This window comes from Varroa jacobsoni, unplaced genomic scaffold (assembly GCF_002532875.2).
Source record: "Varroa jacobsoni isolate VJ856 unplaced genomic scaffold, vjacob_1.0 scaffold_352, whole genome shotgun sequence".
In the NCBI taxonomy this organism is placed as follows: Eukaryota; Metazoa; Arthropoda; class Arachnida; order Mesostigmata; family Varroidae; genus Varroa; species Varroa jacobsoni.
Window position 1 is genome coordinate 489,183 of NW_019213254.1, and position 16,305 is coordinate 505,487.

General features: G+C 42.2%; 1 long non-coding RNA gene across 1 annotated transcript in view; it reads left to right on the forward strand.

Moving 5' to 3' along the window:
* The first annotated feature begins 6,096 nt into the window (after window positions 1-6,096).
* The window catches only part of LOC111259617 (uncharacterized), a 32,233-nt gene continuing 22,024 nt past the window's right edge, over window positions 6,097-16,305 (forward strand). The window contains exon 1 of the long non-coding RNA XR_002679728.1: window positions 6,097-6,206. This is a non-coding gene — a long non-coding RNA (uncharacterized LOC111259617). The remainder of the gene's footprint in view (window positions 6,207-16,305) is intronic.

A 16,305-nucleotide genomic window follows, 5' to 3' on the forward strand; every position in this document is an offset into this window, starting at 1 on the left:
TTCTATAGACAAAAATGCGAATTAGGAGGATCTCACGTAAGCAGGAAGATTGCCGCTGAAACAATGCACTAATAGTATACTTCGTTAAAGGAATCGAGCGTGTGTCTATATCGCATCTTCTGCGAAGGCCGAACTTGTCCTCGGAGACCCTTTGCCTTCGTAGTCTCGTTTGGTCGCCTGTCCAAGAAGTCTTCTAGTTGAAGCGGGCCGTTGCAACCGTGAGTGCGTTAAGGAGAGCACGGAAAGGATGGCTGGAGAAACAAGCTTGGGAGGCAACCGTGTCTGCGGAAAACGAGCCATTTTTCGCGCCGTTGAGGAAAAATGAACTCACTAGTGACTTGGGGGGTAAAGGTTGTGGCCAGGAAAAGGTAGAGGAACGTGGGAAGAAGCGGGAGAGGTGGGCTTTAGAAGGGGCGCCTAGGGCTAGCCCAAAAGAACGATAAACAGAGGGACGAGGGAGGAGCGTGCAGGGTACTTGTTCTGCTAACTTCATGAGCCATCATAAAGCAGGCCTGCTATGAGTGCACTGGTTCGCACCTCCACGAGCCCTTTGGGACATCGTGAAACATACACGGCCGACTCGCGCGTTTACCTACTAAAAGAGAGTAGCCAATGAGTAGAGTGGGTTCGAATTAAATATTTTTCGTCGCTCATTTCCAAGCACGAGTTCACAAATGGTCGCTCGACATCAGTAGCCAGCAGAGCTTCCACGAATGGGATTAGCTCATAGGGGCTTTGCTTTAGAATGTACGTACTCACGCTTCTGTATTCTCGTCTGCACGTACCATTAGTGCGAAATGAAGTTATCATATGTCTGCCTCTAACTGTACTAACCAATTGCGTCCATCTGTCGTCATGTTATGCGTAAGCTTATTGGCTGCCATATTCACTACCTAGAGCAGCTGTAGGAGATACACCTAAAAGATAAGTCGGTATTGTACCACTAGTGAAAGCCTAGAGCCGGACAGAGATAAACTAGTAGATGGCATGCAATTTAAAAGAAGTTTCTTACATACTTTTAAATGATGAGAAATACGTTCTAGCCATTGCTGTTATTTAAAATAAGATAATTATGACTGACCAACTTGTTTCATGTAAAGCTAAAGTTGATTTATTTCATCGTACAAATGGCAGGGTTGCGTAGTCTATCTACGTTTTACAAACTATGCACAGAAGATCTACCCGGACTGAAACCAGTTGAGAATTAATATGAATTCATACCTGTTAACTTAAATTGCCATGTGCAAACTTCGTATCCGCTCGAATGCGCTAAGTCCGCCTGAAGTTCCGTTACACAGCACTTCCGTTAACGCGCTTAACGATAACATGGTTCCTTTTCCAAAGTCACTTTTCTCGACCAAGCGGTCTTTCTCTTCCTGTCTGTAGCACCGTGTGCTTCGATTTACCCCAGCCACGATCTTTTTGTAACAGCCCTCTTTTACTGTCTTAGCGACGACCAAGTGATCTCCTTCAAGGAATCGTGTATACCATACATCCGGAAGCGATCGAACTGGGGCTCAATACGGCCTCACTCAAGGAAGCTCTTCTCTTCTTTTCCCATCAGACTATAGATGAACAAGGGGCGTCAGCTGGCAAGTTAGTCGACGTGCGTGCGTCCGTCCGTCCGTCCGTTAGCTGACCGACAAGAAACCGCAGTTTCCGGCAGGGTGGACTCGAGTGTGGCCTGCTAACCGCCTGGACGGGATAGCGGCACCAATTCAGTCCGATCACCTCGCTAGCACCCTCAGATGGAGAAGTAAAGAGTGGGTGGGAGAATGGGGCGTGTTCCACTTCATGACCGTAGGGAGTAGCCTGTAGAAAAGCCGAGGTTCAGTGGCTGCTCATCCTATGTACGAGTGTTGTGGATGTCCGAACGTAGGTCCAGCAAGATAGGTAATCTGAGCTGAGAATCAGGAAGTGCCGCTGCTGCGCTGTGTAATGCCGTTGAACAGGAATGGGTGATTGCTGTAGGCAAACGGGATAACGGGGAGTCTAGTTGTAGAGGGCGGACGGCGAAGGTGCATAGCGCGTGATGATCACTACTCGATTTTTTATCGGGAGCCGAACAGAATCGCCACGATAAGCCAGGACTCTTCACGTTTTACCAAATGCCAGTTTTTCACTAAACTAGCGTGATGAGCGCAGTTTTCCTTTCTCTTAATAATACTGCGGTGTGGAAAGTTCTATAGACCTACTAACGTGCTAGTCAGCTAATAGCATCAACACTCGGGTACCTACGCCGTACATTCGCTATCAGTTGCTTGTGCAACCTTGAACAGGAAGACCCTCAGGTAGAAAATTCTGACTGCGTAGAGTCGATGGTGACATGTCATATATAATCAGACCACTAGCTTTATTTCATACTAGACAGTTAATTATTTTTACTAAATATCCAATGCAGGATCACCTAGCTATATTTAGCGGAAGTGACATTCGTCCCCAAATCATATACGAATATTTTTTCCTAAAAGTTTAAACAGCGGCAAAACATACCACCGTTGTCATACATATATATGTGAGTGATAACATTATGGAATGAGGGAAAGCTATTAGTGCGTAAGCGTTGCCTCATAGACACCACTTCGCGCTACCTGACTGCGATGCACTGATAACCGCTGGAATATATCGTCTATGGCCCGCATGAAAAGGCTGCAAATCATCTGTAAAAATCTCCTTTTCGATGAAAAGAAAAAAGGACCAAGTAGTCGGCAGGACTAGACATTGACGGTGAACTGGCTTTTCTGTCAGAATGTACCAGCTGCGAAAATAGTGAGGTGCGTTATAGTGAAATCAAAGAGCATTTCCTTCCATCTAAGGGATGTTCACGACCATTAGCGCTATCAATATAGGGCTACTGGATGAAGCTTAGCACTGCATTGAAGGCAGACGACACACAATAATGACACTCGCAACCGCGGTGCGGGAACGAAGACATCCGAAGCGGAACAGAACACCTCCTGAGCCACTTGCGTAAGGCGGGCAGCTGCATGCCCGTTAGGTCTGAGTAGCTCAGACCTATGATGACTCGATCAATGCCGACATCTAAATCCGGACAATCAATCGATGGACTTTCGAACTGTATGAGCATATAACACAGTCAGACTGGCCAAAGGCGACCGATATTTTGCTCCCTTTTTGAATGGTTACGCCTCTTCTTCTCGATATAGGCCACATCGAAGTGTGCGAAGGCAACCTTCTGGGAATGCATGAAGACGATATAGTCGATGGCTGTCAGGCCAGGAATATGTCTGATGATCCTTTGCATCATCTAGCCATACCTAATTCTCTATAGACCTAATATATATACGCTTACCTTTTTCTTGAAGCTCGTAGCTAACCAGTAAGCTACTCTTCTTAAGTCCCCCCTATATGTTTTGACAGATTATCTAACCATTAGACAACGCCTACTACCTTGTAACACGAGGTATTGTTTCCGAATGGAGACATTTTATCGTGATCTTGTTTACACCGTAGCTCAGTCGACTAAATGAACGGGTTCAGAACGAAGCGGGCTTTAATCTGGGTCAATGAAGTAAACTGGCACTTAAGATTTTATTACCTGTTCGCTACTTAACTGAACATATCGACTCCGGATGAGCGACTAATGCAGTACTAATTTACGCAACAGGCAGCAAATGCTGTCCCCATACAGATAAAACATTACGCATGCCTATCCAAATAGATCTGACGAAGTAAAACCGTTGGACAAACATTGCCAACAATCTTGGCAAGTTAGTATCATGGTAACTGACAGTTCGCATCTCATCAGAGGCCTACCTGATCTGTTAACTGCATGTCAGTTATTGATTGGACGCTGTTTCCCCTAAATCCTTTTCATTCCTCCAAGATTCCCTAGACAGTACGTTTCCATGGCTAGAAGACTAGCTCCTCATAGAGCCCTGCCGTCCGCGTACCTCTGTCACACGATGCAAAGTAATAATAAAAATAAAATGAAATGACCTTCCTCATTCATATAGAGGCTGTTATGAACGGAACAAACTATGAACGCCAAATTTGGTAACGGAATAGAAAGGTATTTTACAAGCGATTTTATCAGTACGTTCATACAGCTTCATACAGTTAATCTTGCAGTTGGAGATCTACTTTTAGCAATAGAGATAAGTTTGATAAGATCTAACATTAGAAGTAAAGCAAAGAAACACTAAAGGGATCGACTCAAGAATAAAAACGTACAAAGTGTGTGTTTTTTTTTTTAGAACAGAATCCTAAAATACTTCAATACATACATCTATTTTAGAAAGTCAAAATGTATTCGAAAGAAAAACTATGTCCTACTCTTATGTCTGTATCAACTGAACGACTAGAAAGGACTATTGATCCATTAGTTGACCAACAGACTGACAAGATGGTACGACTGAAAAGGCCTTTATAAAGTATTAATATCAGGCCGATTGTCCGTTGTACTTTTGACAAGCATTATGTTTCTCGAGCATTTCTTTTTGTCCGGTGGCAAGAAGCATGTAGTCGCTCATAACGTTCATGCCACATAATAGATGTTTACTATTAACTAAGAATTTAAGTGGACTAGGCCTCTCCTGTATGCGTTTTAAATTTCCTTTTATCATATTTGAAACTTTGCCAAAAGCAGACATTTTGAAAAATCCACTATAAATAATAGAATAAAAAAAGGCAACAAAAGTGATCATGGGGAATAAATGTCACATTAGCTATAATTAGAAAATTCGTCAGCTGTGTTTAGAAGATAATTCGAAACCGGTCCTGTGAGTAACACCTGCATTTACTATCCTTTGAAGAACGAGAGTCTCGGCGTTATCTAGCTTCAAACCTCATAAACACGCTACAAGCCAACAGTGTGATTTGATACGAAAAAAACGTTCGATGAATAGTTCCAATTTCTTTTGTTATGAGCTGATAGTTAATTTGTATCACAACCCTTACTGTATCATTAAGTGGAGTTTCTCGTACAATTTTACTAGATATTAAGATGTAGGTGCCAACAATATCTTTCATAGTGTTTTTTCAACGACCAATTATCGAACAAAGACAAATTTCTGCTAATTTCTATCGTTTGCAAAACAGCATAATAAATACAGTAAGTCTATTGTTTCATTAGTGGCAACAATATTACGGTTTTTCGCAAGCATCTGCATAACTGTATTATAACGCATTACGAGAAGCAGGTCGCTGCTAGATAGTTCCTGACCCAGAGCAAGCGACTGAGTTAGTCAGTCACTTAGGTACAGCCTCAACATGCGCCTCACTTTCATTGGCACAGGAAGTGAGCAAGCGATTCTACCAGTGATGGTACGCCGTGTTCTCCGGGTGTCTGCATAATATACAAATATACCTACTCTTTAGTAGGCTCCAGGAGTAGCGGGACGGGGCGGCAGCCGTAGCAGCAGCAGAATAAACATTTGCTATACATTTATAGTATATACATACGTATATACATATATTAGATGCTAGCAAGCCAGCTTAACAGGCAGGCCTACGCTAAGTCTGTTGATCGCATAGATTCTGGCGCCTTGCGGCAAACACTGCACGAGACCTGCACTATTCTGACACCTGCAAGCCTTGCTAGCTGGTGCTTGCAGCTGAAGAAGGAAGCGGCTAAACCTTCCATTGCTGCTATGGCGCGGCCGCTGCCTCCGTCGCCATCGCCGCTACCTCGTGGGCTAAAGGGCAAAGATATAGGAACAGAGAAATACGAAAAGGCCTAGCAAGTGATTGACTCGAATCGAGTGAGGTTTGCTCTGGGCTGTTTTGGTGGGTGCTGGTTATTATATGGTGCAGCTTAATTAGTTTCGTCAGTGAGCCATTGCTAATCATGAATTAGTGTGAACGAATGAGCGTTCATTTTTATAGTTCCTAAATGTCCCTTTTACGACATGTAGTGGACGACTCTATGTTAACTTTGTAGCTCTGTCTGTACATTTCCGATAGATTGCTGATCTAATTAGGTGGTACGCGTTCGATCGGCTTCATAAAAATTATGGGGTATCTAGTTTTTGCATTGCCTAACAATGGGCTTCTATTAATCGCTGACACTAAATGCAGCCATTTGGCTCAGTCTAAACGACTCTTTTGGTCTTTCTGTATCGTCTTCTCTACGCGGTGGCAGTGTGGTGCGTCTATCGCTTAGACGTATAGGACACAAACCCTAGTTCGAAACTATCAACCACATGAGCTGGAGAACGAATTTCTGTACTATCACAATTGCCCAAGTAAGTGGGACCAAGCTGGTCTTATGCGATTTTTTATTGAAAGATTGCATAGAACGTATTGACACCCAAGGCTAAAACGTTCGCAGCTAGAAACAGATCTTTCGTCATAGCCATTTAATAAAAGGTCGGCATCATATATATTTAACTTAATCTGGTGATACGAAATAGAGACCAGTTTGTTTTTCATTTGATGCGCGAAGGTATAGCACAGAAAGTTACGTGGTTAGGTGAATCACGCAGAATTCAATTGCCAAGTAGGATGTTTTTGAGGTGGAATCGATGCGGAGGATGTTTAAAACGCACAGTAGTAAACGGAAACAGACAAATCAGCGGCTCCGGGCGGAGTCCATCCTGAAGTAATGAGACTGTTGGTCAAAAGATGGCCGAAATTATTTAGAAGACTGGTGCATCAATTTCTCACAGAAGGACGATTTCCTAAAATCTAAAAGGAAGCAGAACTGGGGCCGATTTCCAAACTGGAGAACCAAACTGGCCCATTGGCACACCGACCTGCTGAATACGACGGAAAAGATAACAAAAGATATAATTATTGTCATATTAGGGAAAGAAATAAAAGAAAAAGGAACCCTATTGAACCCGGGTTTCGCAGAGGTAGATTTATCCCTAGAAGATTTCCAAAGGTCTCTCAGCAGGAAAGGGACTTCACGAGAAGAAATTTCGTCCTAATGATGCTGTTAAACGTTAAAAAAGCTTTCAGTAAATATATATATATATATATATATAGTATTGAAAAATAGGGGAGTTTCCTCTGCCTAATACGGACTATTTTATACTATTGGATGGCAAGAAGTTGGAGATCGGTTACGAACAAAGGAAAAACTCAAAGGTTTTTCAGGAATGAATAATCGGTCCAACGTTGTGGAATTTCGCGTAGCAACGACGTATTAACAATCAAATAGGCGGAGTCTACTATGTCGCAAATGCAGACGACCTGGCGCTGCTAGTGACGACGGGAACGAAAAATCGGTTGAACGGCAAGGCGAATGTCGCTTTGCACATGATTAATACCTGAAAGGAGAAACGTTATCTCAGGCTGGCGCCGGAGAAAAGCGAGGAAAGTTTTTGATGGGTAAGGGGTGGTGAGTCCACGGGCCAATTTTAGGTTCGGCGAAACACTTATCAAGGTTAATCGTACCGTTAAATATTTGGCAGTAGTAATTAGATGCAGGACTAATGGGTACGGCCCATGTCATAGGGGCGGCTTATAGGACAGCAAGATGTGCAGACAACATGGCAGAATTCATGTTCAAAGCCTGGAAAGAGGAAAAGGGGGATCGAAGGCACTAGATGGCTGCTGGCCTCAGTAGCTTTTCCGATCTTGGCAAACATGGCTTTAGACGAAAATAGTAACAGGACTACACTTCTATTTGCTCAACGGGCAGTGGCTATCAGAATGGTTAGAACCTATAGAGCAGTATCTACAAATGTTATTCTCGTCCTGGCCAGGATGGTCCCTTAAGACCTTCTAATGGGCAAGAAAGCTCAGCTATGCCTAGACGAGTATACATACACGTCGATAGGAAGGAAAGCCATGCTGCGAAAATGGCAACAACAATAGGAACGGGTTGGATTACAGCACGCAATTTACTAGGCTGGGTGTTCAACTGGGTTGGCAAGTCATACGATGAGCTGCCATACAGAGTGACCCAAATGTCGGCTGGCCACAAACAAACCGCTTCCGGGGAAAATCGGTATACCACACATCATCGTCTGCTTCCTGTGATATTCGAGTCTTTGCCAATCTTTGATACACGAATCCTTTAAAATGGGCCTATGATTAAGAACTAGAGAGCGGTATTAGATATCGTGTGTATTGTACATATTTCTATTGCTAAATTCCGCCCAGTTCCCAATATAGTTTTAATTTTCGTATTTTTCTTACAAATAGATTCAATTTTGGATCTGCCAAAGAACTTGCCAGGTCCGCGAGATTTACAACTGATAGTGAGGATGACTATTATTATTATCACTAAATACCATGGTGTATTCAAGGGGTTTGTAGCACATAGACGATAACAAGGTAAGACAGTGTTATGACACAGGGAAGGCAGCTTATATAGTCGACTCAAACTCGGATTTTTTTCACAGTTGTATGGAGAGAGAGAGAGAAGAAACAGATCTAGACCAGAGCAACAAGCAATTTGCATTTCTTAGGCACTGGATTAAGTAAATGGACCAATATCATGTATGTCATTGAGCCGTAAGCTTCTCAGAACAATTAAACCATACACCCAACAGAATTTTTAGACCTTCGATGTTATTTTGTAATGTGGTTCGAGGACAAATATTCATTAATTATTATCTGTAAACGTACAAGCTATATTATGCGAAAATCAGGGATTTATGTTAAAGTTTCCATGTACAATTCCAAGCCACTTGTTTACCTATTGATAAGCATGGCTATAGCGTTTCCATCGCTGAAATCCTTTCCCTAAGTGTGATCTATGGGGAAGTTTGCATATTTCTAAGTCTCTTATACTGTTTTCATTTGCTCATGCCTGAGTCACCTGCCTGGTGCATCTAAACAGCAAAGTAGATATTTGCACAGGGCATAAAGTGGGGAAATTTAGTCATGTTTGTGTTTACCAGAAGTAAACTTGTTCTTGCAACACAATTACGACATCTATCGGATGTTTATGTATGAACATCACGGATTCATCGCGGCTCCACGGACATAGTAAGAGAATTAACGACAAACTTCGTTATAAAGTACAAACTTTCTAAGACCAATATAATTCTAATTATTTAATGGCCGCATCGTAGGTTTGCCGTTACGATCGAGTTGGAATAGTTTAAACATTACATAGTAATGATTTGCTAGGTGGCTAGATGTTGCGTGTTACTAGCAAAAACACTGCTACAGGATTCGTTCTGTAGTCAGACCAGTGTACTATATGAGTACGCTCAAGCTGGGTCATCGTTATAATATTAATGGATGCCCGCTGTATAGCCAAATAGTTGTATGTTTATTAAAACTAACGTATCTATTTTTGGCGAACCGTTCTTCCCGAATTACGTATCGAACAATGCACTATCTTCATTTCCAAATGGGCTTCCTTATTTGTCTAGGACCGGACAGCCCCCCCGGCCCAGAGTCACCGTTACTGTCACGCTGTTCACATTGGATGAGTTCTGAAGAGCAGATATATCACGCTACGCGCGTGACAGGTCCGCGCACCCTCTTGAAATACGCCCCAGTAACAACCAAGAAGCAACTTTTTCCATGAGAAAACCGGCATTATTTCCCCATCCATGAACGACTTCCCGTTGGCTGCCCGAAAAGGTCAAAAATATTGCATTTTGATGATCCTATCTTTCAAAGCAAATAATTTCTTTAACTTCATTCTTGCCAGACTTGTGCAGTCTGAAATGATCATATGGTTCTCTGGCAATTTGTAGTGCCGATCTGCCTCTCAAAAAAGCTTTTGCTGCTTGGCTCTGCTCGTTTGGGTCCTTCACCCAGCCATCGCCTCTATCACTTCAAGAAAAAGACGACTCAGTTGCTGCAACAGCTCCATTCAGCGTACAGTTAGGCCGATCTGCCTCTCGGCCGAATGAAACTCACCGACTAGACCCTATTTTTTTTGAGGGCTGTTTTTCTTTGGCTTGGTTCAGTATAAGTGTGGAAGTCTCACCCCACCCCCCGTGCTCACATACAAAAGTGGAACAAACACATGTTTACCCGCCCAGGATCAGACACCTAAAAACCAATAAAACGACAACAGTTCGAGTATTAGCATCAGCTGCAGGCTTCGCATAGGTGTCATGTATACAGCCATCTTACTATCGAGCTCTGCACGCTGCAGGACGCTTCGCCTAGATGCCCGGTTGAATAGGAACAGCTTGACGGGGACTGCTCATGTGTCATCACTCGCTAATATTGGCGTATCGATCCAGTTGAAATTATGTCGCAACGCTACGCAGATTACAGTTGTAAAAAGTATTTACATGTAGATAAAATCCTTGATTAGCTTAAGCCTCGCACATGAAGTATACCACGCAAGAGGTAGAGTTTAATAGTAGGACACGCCAGGTTCACCTATACTATGTTTATCTGGATAAGGGTGCAACAATCTTGGGATCGTGTTGTATTCGATTCCCGTTCTTTTCAATTGTCTTATCATTAGTGCCAACTCTTTTCGCAGTCGGCGTCAACCGGAAAAAAACCATTTTTCTTTAATAGTCTGTATGCATATATCCGATTGATGAAGCGACGGCTGACTGACTGAACATTTGCAGACTGAATATATGAAGCTACTTATACTAAATCTTAGAATCACGATAGATTTGATCACTGCGAGGCGGACTTTGTCTATTTACACAAAATCGGTCGTATTTATTTCTGCACGGCTGGTGGAACTTGAGGCATCAGTCCTTGTTCCCTTTTAAACCACCCAAGTCCTTATATGTATGAAGACATTCTCATCATATATGCAGTATTAGAAAGTCGCTATTCCCACAAAGTATGTGGTACGGCCGCTGTCGAAGGTGATTTTACACGGCAGCTAAGCCACTGCTGGCCCTATTGTGCACATATTGACCATACTTCACTATGCAATTGTTATATCTCTCAAGCCATGTTTCGTACATTTAACTTAGAACATATGAGACAATTGATTCAACCTGATCGGGGCGTTTTGCAAATCTTGGATTTATATTTATCAAAGGCCAACTGTGAGCTTACAATATATTTTGCCTCGCTGTTCTTAACTCGCCCTTAATGATATGTCTATTTTTTATATAGTAGGTTTCCACACTTCAGTTTTACGGCCCTTCGACGAAGTCGGGCTTCATACTCAATAATAATTGGTCCTTTATGCAGATCCAAAGAAATGACCTTGAGTTTAACCCCCCTTGTAGCACCAATTACAGTCATGCACGGGCCATTTTTTAACATAATTGACTATTAATAAATACTTTACGCTGACCATCTTCGTAGCAACTCAAGTGTTGGTTCGTTTACGGAAACCATATTTTTGTAGTCGCATAAAACTAAACTCGCCATTGGCCTGTCGCTGCCTGTGTCTGATGGAATATAATTTCACGCATATGTTAGTGCCTCTACCGGTGGTAGGGAATAAGTTAGCCCTAAAAAGACTGGTTCTGTTTAAGTTATCGAGAGGAACGGGTCGAAATATTGATACGATAGAAGTTCGACCTCTGAAAAAACTCGGGTTTATTTTCTCGAATGTGCTCTGTTGGAATTAATATTTACACGCTTAAAGGGGTTGCATAGTGCATATACTGTTTACGAGTTTTGGAAACGTGCCATTCGATCGAACGTTATGGATATAAATTATATGAAATCCATAGCTGAAAGATAATTCTCGTTGGTGCAAAAATGATAAAACTCGCGGGTTAGCTACAAAAAAGCCCACTTCTGTCCTAGTAAAGGTACTTTCCAAGATAAGGTTTAGAATAAATGTGTCGAGCCATTTTCGAGGTGTCGCCCATGCTGGTACTTCGTTATGTCATCACAACTAGTGTGAAAGATATCAGAAACGACACACGTTATACCGTTTATCTTAGAGACAGTGCTGGGAAAATTGGAATACGGGTCCTGTGACCGACTGACCATTCAGATCTTACGTGAGCGAGTTCTAAATGGAGCAGTACGCTCATCTGGCCCAGTAAGATAACGACGATCGCTCTCTTTCCCATAGCAAACATCCCACCGCAACAACGACCCTTCAGTTACCATGGATTGACAACACGAACCCTATGTTTTGCGCGGAGCATTTTCCTGTGTATTAAATTACTGAATTCGGTCGTTGTCAGTCGCCGAGCCACACGATAATGGCTTTAAGTAACAATGCATCATTCGTACTATATTTCATATATAGAACAGACATACTAAAAACTGCTGAAAATAGGCAAATCTCAAAAAACATAACAAATGTGCGTCTAATTATGTCCGCTTGTCATTTTGGCGAGATCATTACATTAGCATATGAGCTACGTTTTTCCGCTATTAAAAAACAAACTTTTTTTTTTAATTTACACAGGTGTTGTGGCTATTCACGATTGCATATTGCGAGAACTTTTAGTACAGCTTTATTAAAACCTGAGCGACCATGGTGCCCTACTTAGTTTTAGTCTTTGTTCCTCGGAGACAGGCTCCTTTTTCGTAGTCTAGTCGGCGCTGTAGCAGTAAGCGTACCTGATACGTACCGCACTATGCGTTCGGAACTCGCGTGACAGACACCCGTGTTAGCTGATCAGTCGGCTGTCTTTGGAATCTGTCGCAGCAGCGGCCTTTCCGCGGACCTTTTGTCACTCCGTCTCATCTACACGCCATCTCAATAGCCGCTAACATCCGGACCGCTTGACGGCCCTGTCTGGCGGTCAATTCAGTTCAGCCCGCCTGACGGTAGAGATGCTGATAAAGCGGCGTGGTCCTAACAACCTTCCGTACCTATCCTGCATCCACTTTCCCGTTTGGATGGACATCCTTCTGGCCGACAGCAGCTGTTATGATCTTGGTATTGTTACAATCCGAGTTCAATAACGGGATGCATAATGGCAAACAAATAACATCAATAAACATTTTTAGAGCTTTGCACAAATCTAATATGGCCGTCGACGGTCTGCTAAAAAGGAATTAGATAATAGACTTCCATTGCATCCCATAATGATGCGAATTGTAGGTCGATTGGGGGGCTTGATATAAGGTAATAGAGGTTAGCGATTAGCAAGTTTACCTGCTAATCTGGCTCCATATATGTCCTGTATGAATATTAAACTGAATGCACTGAACTCGATAAAAATAATCAGGTTATTATTTGTGAATGAGCGTATTACGTCACACTGACAGTCAGCTGTCAATTATTTGAACACGCCTGCAATGGCGGATCTCAAGTCAATGAGGCTCCCGCTGACTCATTAGATCACAGGCTTCAGTGAATCTTTTTTTCTGTAAGCGTTGTGATACCAGTGAACACAGTCCCTTAGAGTCGCGCAGAGCTGCCGAACTAGAAAACGAGCACCTTATGCTTGACGTCACACACATGTCATCCTGTCACACAGACCTTTCGAATATAGACTGGCGAGAACTTCCAGTATAATTTCAAATGTTTCTCATTGAAGTTACGATGCTGAGAACCACCTTATTAATAATCGTATATCAGCTAAATCACGGGTTGAAGTTTGGTGGGGGCCGTTCGTGTCGCAGAATAGAGACCGAATCGTCCCTACAACGCCAAACGCGTGAAGCCCTTACGACACTGTATCTAAAGTTTTTGAGAGTTTTTGAAACTGTGATTAAAGTTAAATAATAATAACTATTTGGTAAAATAGTGTGCGAGATGCAAAAAGCGTATGCAACTTAGAACAAATGCGTATCTTATTCTTAAGTTCCACTATGAGACAATTTATTGTCAGATCGATAAAATCAGCCTCCATACATTATTTTAATTTTTGTTTCTGACGAGGTTTCATTAGTCTATGTAGCATTTGCTTTTTTATAACTGTTATACGGCTACCAAACACTATCTATCAAAGTAGTGTTAGCTGTTTTCTTCAGTCCTACGAGTTGCTCACGCACACAAATAGGACAAGGTTAGGAACTCTGATAACTCCCTCTGTTGTCGTCCATGTAGGAGCGTTTCCACAAACAATCCGATAATGCAGCTCAAAAAGTTGACCGAACTGTAACAAAATTGTTTTCGAATCTGCTTAATATAGTACCTGTGAAGCCTCCAAACAAAATGAGGATCACCCCTTTGACGTTAAATTCGCTGTCTACGAAGCGACGGCATTTGTCAGTCCTCGTTGCGACAGCACAACGATTAGGCCGAACAACACCGTCCACCGGGTGCGTATACCGCAACGGACTGGCTCGATGTAGCTCAGCGGAATAGCTTTCTCAGGATGCACGCCACTGCGTATCCGTGCATTATGAAGCTTGAATTCAGTAGAAAATCGTTGGGAAAGACTAATATGGACGAATCGACAAAGAAACCGAATATATGGGTTTTACGTAGACAACAATATATCTGAGCATATAATAAAAGGAAAATACTTGATTTCGTTTAGAGGCTCTGTATGACGAACCTCGGATATGTTTCAGTGACAAGAAGAGGAAATTAGAACCTATTTTCTGGAGACATTGAGACGTATCGTTAGTCGATAGCAATGACAAAAGCCGCAGCCGTAGACACCAAGATAACAGCGACAACGATCATGGCCGGGGTCAATATAGTTTTCGAGTCTAGATTGGTCATGTCCTACTAAACCTACAATGTCATCGGTGAGACTATACGCTCGCTATCATGGATGGTGCAATGGCTGATGCAATGAACATTGGCATGTGCGGCTGCACGTCGCCTGATGGCGTACCCGTCGCAGACGGCAGTTTGCAGACCCTCATTGAGCGCATTATAAAACGAAGCGCTTCACCGTCCATCAAATCAGTATTCCAGGGAAACTGGGAACTCACATACGCGGGAGATTCTAAGTGGCAACGTGCCCTTGCACATCTCAGGCCGAGATGGCGTCACTTCATGCAATGTGATTGCTAGCGTGCGCCGCCGTATCAACATCCACAACGCTACGCCGCCACAATATCCACCTCCGAACGACCAAGCTGTCATGCTGTATGCAAGGACCTCAATCATATTCTTCAAAGGACTGCGCGCGCGGCGCTCAAGAAAATGTGTCAGAGGATGGCAAATAATCAGTTGGATAATCTAGTGGCGATCCGAAGCGAACAACTGGGTAATGATAATTGGCTAGCTCCTATTGTCAAATATGGATTACGAGCATAGTGACGGAATGACACTGGCTAGTGTACCGACGTGTGTTTCATTGTGAGTTCTTTTTACCATGCATAACGGTAATGTTTACTTTGACCGGCAGCGCGCTACGTCCATCGTGAAGACGCCAGATTTTTGCCGCATGTGGGGCTTTAAGAGGAAGCGGTATTTGTATTACGTATGGAAAATCGCTATTCTACTGCTGAGTTGATATATAATTCCACTGCAAGGCAGCTGCAGTGGACAATATATATATATATATAAAACATGTTACACATAAAACATGTCTCTTCACAATGAGATATGTGTGTATGCCGTTAAACTACTAAGGGCGGGAATCGAAACGATAGATTAGTAATAACTAGGCGTATTTGTGACATGTTGAATTATCCTTGTGACATTCGTTAATCAAATGTTTCAACAATCTGTAATATAAAAGCTGTTAGAGGAGCGAATGTCCATTTATGAACAGCTATGTAAACAGCGGATAGTTTTAGAGAGATTATGGACGAATAGATAACAAGTCCCAAAATCCCGCGGTCATTTTCATCGATTTTTTAACCAGCGATTGAAAAAAATCAGATAATACCTGGAAAAGCATATTAACGCAACTAAAGAGTTTAAAATGAATCCTTAGCAAAACTGCACCTCAGCTGTAATATAAACCTAGGTGCACCTAATATTCTGGCACGTTCTGTTAGGCTCACGAAGAAAACTTGATTTCAGAAATGGATAAGTAAGTTAAACAGGACTCATTTCATAAGAAAAATAATTTATGAAAAAACATGTAAAGTAAAATTATTTAAGGCAGGGAGAAATAATAGAATCAGTAATAGATCTAATTAAAGAATAATTAATTAGGTAAAAAAAATGCATTGATTCTTTTAATTGCTTTAATAGTACTGGTACATCCTATTTATTTAGAAATTTTGTGTATTTTAGACAAATCATTGGTTTTTATCTATTGTTTTTGATCTTCGTTTTACGTGTACATGTACTATATACATCAACCGAAACTAGTTCACAGCGGTAATCACAATAGTACTTTTCGTATTAAAGGTTGTTGTAAATGATTATGTGATATTTATATAGTGATAGTCATACTATGTAAATTTACATGTGTCTGATATACAAAATGAAGATGTAGTTGACATTTTCCTGGCCAGGCAATTACTAGCGGAAACCTACATAAGCTAATATTACGAACTAGCACAATGCGACGGCCATTGCCCCCACAACCCCCCAGCCTTCCGTCCCTCCACCCTAGCCTAACTCCCTTTTGAACGTGGGTTTTTCTCGAGCTCGTCCACACTTTTACAAAGGTA